Here is a 9,886-nt window from a genome sequence, read left to right on the forward strand (position 1 = left end):
ACACTCTGAAACTTGGTTCAGAAAAACACACTGAGGAAATGTGTTCACTATCGGAGAAAGTAGCCGAACTTTCGGATCAGTTCACTAATTTATCTACGAAGGTAGATGATAATCTGAATGACACAAAACCGGTAGTCTTTAATGACACAGAAGAGTTCGACCAAATTAGGAAATTCAAACAAAATCAGAATCAAATTAATACGCAACACCAAAGAGAAATCCGGGAAGTACAAGATCAGTTGACACAGGTAATACAAGAATTACGTATTTCAGAGGACACTCGCACTCCAATACGGGAAGAGGGACATAAAAATACGGAACTGCCACAAAATAACAACACAGGGCACTTTGGAGATTATGAAAGAAATTGGCAAAGTACACCGAATTTTGAGATGGAACCGCCGAAACGACGTAACAATGACCGATATGCGACCCGCCGACACGATGATTTTGACTATAAGCTGTTCATTACTACACGTAAATTCAAAACATTTAAGAATTCTGGCAACGACATTCATCCACAAGCGTGGCTCCATCAATTCTCTCATTGTTTTCCTCCCAACTGGTCACTAGAGCACAGATTAGAATTTATGTGTGGCTACTTAGAGAATGAACCAGCTGTAAGAATGCGATCGGTCATTCACGATTGCCACAGTGAAGGAGAATTTTACCATGCCTTCCTCTCAGCATATTGGTCCCAAGCCACACAAGACCGAGTAAAACATGGCATCATGATGATGAAACATTTCGAACAATCTGAATTTTCCAGTCTTGTGAAATATTTTGAAGAGATGTTGCACTAGAATCAGTACCTGTCAAACCCATACAGCCCGTCAGAACTCATCCGCATTTGCTTAATCAAATTACCGGAACATTTACGGCATATTATTTTGGCAGGACGTTGCAAAGACGACATTGAAGCTTTTCAGGGACTCTTACAAGAATTAGAAATTGACACAGACAGTCGCGGGATGCGAAAACAGGTAAACAATCACTACAGGTCACATCCGTCACAATTACGCGATGAAAGAAATAATAACTGGGCACGACAAGTCTATTCTTACAACGCAAATCGTGACGAAAACAGACACCACCCATATGACAACCACTGGCAGAGTAATAGCTACAGAGAAAGATCGCATTTCCGTAGTAATGATTATAACAGAGACAATCGTAGAAACAGACAATATGGGAACAAAAACAATTATTATCAGGGGAGACAGGATAACTTTAGACGCAACGGTCCAGCACGCAGTTACGATTCAGGGAGAAATTCTCCACCACGTGACCGACAAGAAAGAAACTATGGAATCTACCGACATGACGACAGACGATATAACCATAACGACAGACCCGAATTTCATCAGAACTGGCAGGATTCAAACAGGGCTCGGCCCTCTCGGCAAGTTAGGTCTCCTAATCCCAATAACGGCGCGCGCCAACAAAGAGACAGACAATGACTCGCACCGCAGCCAGCCGCGTGCGCCGGCTGGCGCAGAGAAAAATAACATAGACGCTAACCTCGAGAAAAATTTTAGCATTCCTATACAACATGTATACAACATGATAATTACTTTGAAGTTGAAACTCTGCGCACTAGGAAGAGTAAAGGTTTACACCGCATTTCACATGTAATATCGTTTATTGAAAGATTATGTGCTTTTTAACTTTGTCTTTGCCATAAAACTTTTCACTTCACGCTACTAGTACAATTTGTCAGACTTAGAATCTGTTAACATGCAACAATGTTTTGAAGTTAACTATCCAGTCTAGAACTTAGAGAACTTATTTACACAGTATTTACGAGTGCATTGTTATAGTGAACAGACGTCACAGTGTTATTGTGTGTGTACATTCTTGCTTGTTAGTTGCACGATTACGTAACGACTATAAGGCTTACATACTTAGAACATTTACCAGTACTGCTAATGAGATTTTAATGCAACATTTTGGTTTACTTGAAAATACATTCTTTATTTGAAGTACATTCGGTGAGATTAAAGTTGACTTAGCATTTGGTTTCTCTGATAGCTACACGATTGTATCACGACGCTAATAATATGTGACACGATTTACATTGTTGCTTTTGCGGTGTATCTGTTTTATATCTGCACAGTTTTTCTGTATTATTCTGGAAAGTAAAACATGTTTTAGTAGTAACTTTTGTGGTATAGCTACAATGAGACAGCCTTTATCGTAGCACAACAATACGTTACATTATAGTACTTTCTTGATCCCGGTAAGGTACGTAATAACTACGATATCTATACGGAAAGCATTTCACCTTCGTTTATGATGAGGTAAGTACATTGACTTCAGCAGAACTTTGCTTACAGAGGACGATAACTACGACAGTTCCACAGAATTATCTTACAGCAAAACGCACATTTAGCACTACAGGGCACGCATTTGAGTGATTAATTTGGTACTTAAACCATTTATTTATCAATATTGTTGAATTAAAAAGAAAGTTTTTTGTGATACATTTCATTCCATTGCTGTGATCGGTAACACCTGAGGGTATAATTACATTATTCCTCAGGGGGGTACACGCTTACTTTGTGTACCATGTGCTTGGCAAGCACAAGGAGCCCTAGCTAATTGGTATTTGTTTATACAACTTTACACATCGGTACCATATTTCTCTAACACATAAATTACACAGCTATCTGATCATTTAACTGAGAGAGACAAACATTTACTTTACTACATCAGTGACAGATGTTTACGTAATTACACCATTGGATAACTTCACACTTACGAAATTGTATTTTGTCTGTACTTTGTGAACTGTTCATATTTATTCAGAACCATTGTGATACTATAGGAGCTTTGAATGACATATTTGGTATGGGATCACGATTTTTAAAGTACGTTTGAGGCAGATGATACTTTTGACATGAGCAGAGAATTTTTTTTTTTAGGTTTTGAAATTATTGGAGGAAGCTACTTCGATTTAGAGAGTTGACTGAGGTGTTATGAAGTTATTATTACGATGACTATGTGTAATATGCTGTTGCCGTATGTTTATGGTCAATAAGCTGATGCTATATGAGTTATTTTATTATGCTACGTATCTGTTATGATGGAATATTGAAGAAGTGTCGACGAATAAGGTAAGAAATAATGAGTAGAGTTTAGGGACTCTGGTTTGTGAAAAAGGTTGTTGGAAACCAAGAATCGTACTTTAAGAGTTATGAAACGTATGTAAATGCGTGAATGTATTACAATGCCGACGGAACTTTTTTGGACACTGTTATATCAATAGGATTTTGTTTCTACAGATTTGTAACGCAAGTTCTTGACCTGCGAAATTTTTTTATATGAGACTGCCACTGTAGCAGAAACTGGTGTCGTAAATATTTCGATAAGACAGTTAAGTGACCACCTGCACGTAATGCGTCGTGGGCACCCAGCTGCGCGACAACCACCTGACAAAAGAAAGCCATTAGTGTGTGCCTTTCAGAGACACAGGTTAAAAAAAAAAAGAAAAAAGAAAAGAGGCCATTATCCTCCCTATTGACATTCATTCCTTTGTAGAAAGCATCGCAAATACGACACGCTCAAACTTGAAAACATATGATTATACTGTGGAGCTCTTAATTTATGATATTTACTAAAATGCCAAATGAAATGATGAGAAACATTTCATGTCTATTGTCTTGCTAGTTGGAAGATTGTTTACTGCATTATTAAATGACTTATGGCTAGCAAATGATGTTTCACGCCTTGCTTTGCCTATTTTGTTTAATATCTAGTTTCTATCTGCACTGCAGCATTGGTTAAAATACAATTTAATGGATGTACTAATATAAATATTTTATGCCTACAGATCCAGTAAATAATAACTTTATGATGTACTTAAAAGAAAAAACGAAGTAGCACAAAAGACATTTCCCTTCACAGAAATTGCATACAGAATTGTCTTTTCAAGTATATGGTAATATTTTTTTACAATAAATTTTTGTGGTGCACCACTTTAATTGCATAGACATTAAGATGTGAATAGACATTGTCCTTATCTGCATTGTTGTCTTTAGTGTAACATTTTTTTCTGATTGAGCTTTGTCGTGTTTAGGTATAAGTTATAGCATTTGCTGCGGCTGTTTGCCATTCATAGTGCTACTGAATGTCACTTTGTATTACTAGGTTAAGCCAATTTTATTACTGATTTATTTTTCTTGTTTGCTGCGCATTGCCTTATATTAGTTGTAATATTGCTGCCTTTTTTGCCAATTTCCATTTTTTTATCATTGCTGTTTGTGTAAATTGTTTTGTGCTGCTGCATTGCCTCGTCCTTTAGTTTAGCATCTGAGCTCAGTAGATTTAAGTTAGCCTAAGAGGGGGTAGCCTATATAAAAGAATGAGTTGCGATGAATTGGAAGAAATGCGCTGAGAGGTTATATGAAAAATGTACAGAAAGCAGGTATAGGTAGGATTCTCTTGGAAATAAATGATGAGGTAAGATACTGGAAAATAAATGATGAGGTAAGAAATATGTAAACATATAAATACAAAAAGCATGCTTTGATAGGATTTTTTTGGTGGAAACAAATGTTGAGATATGATGAAAGATTTACAGAATGAAGTTTTGGGTTGGACTGCAGTACCAAATGTTACACTGAAAACAAACTCTGGCCTTTCCTTGTGTTATCCCACTATGTGTGTGTACTCTTGTATATTTGTGTTCTTCCTGTCTTTATGTGTTTAGCTAATAATATTTACATTGTAGAATTTTTCTGCTGTTTAGACATTATTTATTCTCTTTTATTTTAATGCTAATGTGTGAAGTTGATGTTTCAATAATTATTCTGATCTTTTATGTATGTATTTATGTCATAATTTTTGTAACACTGATGTATTTGTTATTTCGATTCTTTTGTAAAGCCTGTATTACTGCAAATGTTATCTGTACTATTATGTTCTTTAATGATATATTTTGTGCCTTTGTTATTGTATTCTCATGTTATAAAATTGTAATTGACACCAGTTCATCACATTAAGTAACTTGTAAATTACATTTCACTGCACACATTTCTGTTGGTCATAGTATATGGACAATATGTGAGAAGTAGGGACTGATAGTGTTTGCACTTGCATTAATAATTCAGTAAGGGACTGGATAACAGCATTGCTGGTTGTAAGGACATTTCAAAAACAATTTTTGTGAGTGCACAAGTGGTGGTTATGGACCTGCTATATTAACTGCAAGACTCTTCAATGGTGAATGTGCGCCGGCACAGTCAAACTGATGGCTGCTGGCCATCTCTACAAGGACTACAGTGGGTCTACACCTTTGATGACCCACCAATACCATTATTTCTACAAGGCCTGCAGTGGGTCTGCACCTCTGGTGGCCCACCAATACCGTAATCTCTACCAGGACTACAATGGGTCTACTCTGTGACGACCTACCTACCAATATTCTTTAAAACTTCGACTGACTCTGCTGTGGGTTTGCTCTGTTGTGGCCCATTACCTGTCTGCATGTCAAGAGTCAGCACTGTCTGTCCGTTGGAAGGACAACACTACTTCTTCAAGACTGCTTAGAAATCCACTACTTCCGTGTGCATTTTCTTTTACTACTCAGACTTTGAGAAAAACACTGTAATTTTACTTTGATGAATGATCAGGACTGTCTTTATGGACTGTGAGAAAATTTTAGCTTTTGACCAACATTGTATCGATAAGTGTGTGCATTTCATTTCTTTGTCATTGTAATTATGAAAAAATTTTTCAAATCTGTATTGGCCACTGCCCAAAACAATTTGTAATTTTTTTGTGGGGAGCATGGGGGCTATGTAAGTAGGCTCTGTATGAAAATCACTGGCTGTGCTGTGCGCAGTCTGTGTTTAGTTTTCATTGTTGTCTGCCACTGTAGTGTTGAGCTGCGGCAGCTGGATGCTAACAGCGGGTAGCGTTGCGCAGTTGGAGGTGAGCCGCCAGCAGTGGTGGACGTGGGGAGAGAGATGGTGGAGTATTGAAATTTGTAAGAATTGGTGTCAAGAACTAATTTATATATTATGACTATTAAGGTAAATACATTGTCTGTTCTGTATTAAAATCTTTCATTTGCTAACTATGCCTGTCAGTAGTTAGTGCCTTCAGTAGTTTCAACATTTTATTTAGCTGGCAGTAGTGGTGCTCGCTGTATTGCAGTAGCTTGAGTAACGAAGATTTTTGTGAGGTAAGTGATTTGTGAAACGTATAGGTTAATGTTAGTCAGGGCCATTCTTTTGTAGGGATTGCGTTGCGCTAAAAACTATTGTGTGTCAGTTTAAGCACAGTCCTGTATAAATTTTTCTAAGGGGACGTTTCACACCATATGCATTTTGTAAATACCAAAATAATCAGCGATGACGTCTACAATATCAGCAGTGCAAATAATTCACAAAATAATATGGATACCAACATTATCAAAACCAAAACACTATTTTGCAGCTAGTCTCAAAGCACTATGATGGTCCTTGGTTGCAAAAGTGAACAGAAGTACAACGTAAATGTCTCCAGTAGACACAGAGTCTTTTCCTGACGACTCTACATAACATATATCTTGTATACATCTCAGTAAGAAAGCACGGCGGGTTAGAAAAAATAAGCGTAAAGATCATATAAAGTAATTGTGTAGTGTGTAACCAAGAGTTGAAAATTTATTGGTTATTATGTCCGACATACAGTTTTCATCTGACAGGAAGTTTCATATCAGCGCACATTCCGCTGCAGAGTGAAAATCTCATTCTGAAATAAATATACTGATAATGCTGTTGTGTTTGGGAAGTCGCAGTACAAGCTAAATGCAGTGACATATTTGCATCTCCTGTGCAGGGCCTGACAGTCGCGCTCAACATAAACGATGTAACGAATTATGTACAGAAAATAAAAAAAGTTCTTTATTCTTCTCCCACAACAACAACCGTAAAATGCCTAGGACTATGTGTCTGACCCGACCTAAAGTTGAACGAACACAAAAAAATAATAGTAGGAAAAGTAGATGTCTGACTGGTATTCATTGGAAGAATCCTAAGAAATGTAATTCACTCACAAATAAGGCAGGCTATTAAACCTTCGTTTGACTGCTCTTTTCAGAATTGCTTTTCAGGGCGTCGGCTGCTCTACCTCTGCGTGTTGCTGTTCGCAATTCGTTTCTGTTGGTCGTAGCTAATCGGGTGACAGTTTGCAGTAGGCATTGACAGTCGCTCAATCTGATGTTTTCTTTCGGCAGAAAATACGAATTGATTACTTTTATTTCTGACACAGATAGCGCGGGAGTGACGATTATTGGCGTGGCTACCGTAGATTATAAAAATTGGTTTCTAGTTTTCGAATGTACTTCTTGTACTACAAGTTTCTCGGAATTTGGCAGGAATTCTTGGGATACTATTTCGTATTCCACTGTTATAGTTTGCTTAAGAATTTTGGAAGACGAAAAATTGGGGGGGGGGGGGGGGGGGGGAACTGGGAACGGACCGATCTGTAGCGAAGCGCGGAGTCTACGTTAGATTGAAATCTACAGTTTGTTTGTGAGTTTCCGAATCCAACGAATGTGAATGTAAGGAAACTGATTCTGGTGACAGACTGTTCTGTAGCGTAGCCCAATGATCATTTTGAAAAGTTTGTCTTTTTTTGTCCGATGTTGGGATTACGCAGGAATTTAAGAGTGCAAGGAAGGAGGCAGGAGGTCCCGTCTATATCGAGGTCTTTATGGATGGAGCACAAGCTCATTTTGTGTCAAGTATGGGGAAGAAAGTCGGTCTTGCCATTTCAAAGGAACCATCCCGGCATTTGCGTGGAGCGATTTAGGGAAATCACAGAAAACCTAAATCTGGATGGCCGAAGGCGGCTTTGAACCATCGTTCTCCCAAATGCGTGTCCACTGTCCTAATAACTAAGCCACATCGCTCGGTCCGAAGAGTACAGTTCAAGCGTTACGGATGAGTCTGTTTTACACGACCACATTCTGCGCAATGTATTTAATTATACCGCCACGTAATTTCATACCCTCCGCGTCGCACTATTTTGTTATTGTTATGCCATCTCGTATAATCATCACAGCATGAAGAATTACCAACTACATCATCGTAAGTGCACTTTTAGCGTGCGTCTGTTTAAGAACCTCATCATATAGTCTTAATAGAGGAGACAGAAAATACTCAAATAAGAACAGTATTTTTCTGTTTAGCTAGCGCGGGAAAGACACGGAGATGGCCATCAAAATCCAATAGAATACGCTATAAAAGGGCGTTTCGTGTCGGACTAGTTTACTGTCAAATATCAGAGTACGCACATTCCACGAAAAGTCAAGCACCGAATCACTTCCTCGACATGTCTCATGAAATGATCTTCACAAATCAGAGATAAATCGAGGCTTATCAGGCTTCATTTTTCCTGTGCAATGTACACGAAAAGAGCAGAAACGAATTGAAACCTAGTGTTGCCCAAAGCATTCCCTACTACAGACCGTAATGTAGTGTGGAGTATGTAGAGTACTGATAGCCAGCTAAAAGCATCTAAACTTACGCAAGCAATAAAGTAACCCTTCTAAAATACAGCTAAAAATCTGATGTGTTCACTGGCGTCTAACGCTTACAAAAAAAGTCAAATGACAGTTATAATTCTAACCAGTTGGTTGATTGATAACAGCATCCACCTTACATTTTCATCAGTATTTGAATGAATGAAATAAATATACAGCAGAAAGAGAGAACAAGAGAAAAAATAAGGACATGGCTTTACTGTTGTAGACAATTTTTCTAGTCCTCCACGGTGATAACAACGAGTTATAAAAAATGCGGATGCGTTGGCAGCTGTTAATGTGTGAAAACTATTATCGAATATTTGTGGGTGTGAGAGAAACATGAACTTACGGTACTCATCACATTATCGCTGAATCACAGGAAAAATGTAATAGCAACTGAGCAGAAGTCCTCGTGGATTAACGAGGTTTTGTACTTCTGGCTAATACGCATTATCAGCAAGTTATGCGCATCGATATCCGAAACTTCTAATTGTACAAATGACTTTTCCAACAAGTTAGCAACAGGACAACATAATACAATTTTCTGAAATTGTTTTCAGACTGTGAATAGTGTGGCACAAACAGCCTCTCTTACAAGACCAAAAGCCAAACAGTGTACTTCATTTCTATTCCCGGTTGTTTTCACTAAGCATATCATTATCTTAGCAACTGCGAAATTGTTGTTAACATTATACGATGCAAAGCCAACTGCAGTACCAACACTTACTTGTAAATTTGGAAGTTCCTGGGCCGAAAAGATGAGGAGATGGATGTAGGCAAGTTTCACGCTACTGTATTAGAGAATCTCTGGAAAAGAGCTACAGCAGAGATAACACACGACATGGAGTAGACATTTGATATCGTTGCAGAATGATGCACTACTAGCTTATGAACACACAGCACTTAAAAAGGAGGAAAACTTTACACTTTATCGAGCATTAATTCTGAATATAATGATAACTGATCTTATCTTTGATTATTCTCAGCGAGTAAGGATTTTACTATGGAGAAAATCGAACCTATTGTTGTTTGCAACACTTAAATATTCCAGGACAATAGAACGCAGCACGAAAGCTAACTGTGTTTATATGCTCGCTATAAAGAAATCGTATGACTCCGTTGGATCCCAATCCCAATTTGGGTCTCACTTTCCATCGGTGTTGCCTGATTATCGACGTAAACGAAACATTCGGCGACCCATTGTCTCTGTAAAATGTATTTCCTATTTATTATTTTCCCAAACACTTGAACTTCGTCTGCTCTAATCTAAAGAGTACATGTAATTAACACATAATCAACGTTATAATTTTAAACATAAAAATTTCTTTCTCCCCACTGAAGATAAATGAAGGTATTTCTGTTACAACGAAT

The 9,886-nt window shown here is 37.8% G+C and overlaps 1 protein-coding gene across 1 annotated transcript in view; it reads right to left on the reverse strand.

Annotated features, from left to right (window-relative positions):
- The window catches only part of LOC126278887 (uncharacterized), a 72,292-nt gene extending 62,983 nt beyond the window's left edge, over nucleotides 1-9,309 (reverse strand). Inside the window, exon 1 of the mRNA XM_049979161.1 lies at nucleotides 9,243-9,309. The gene's annotated coding sequence lies outside the window, so the exon portion shown is untranslated. The remainder of the gene's footprint in view (nucleotides 1-9,242) is intronic.
- Between the last annotated feature and the right edge of the window lie 577 nt (nucleotides 9,310-9,886).

This window comes from Schistocerca gregaria, chromosome 6 (genome assembly GCF_023897955.1).
Source record: "Schistocerca gregaria isolate iqSchGreg1 chromosome 6, iqSchGreg1.2, whole genome shotgun sequence".
Classification (NCBI taxonomy): Eukaryota; Metazoa; Arthropoda; class Insecta; order Orthoptera; family Acrididae; genus Schistocerca; species Schistocerca gregaria.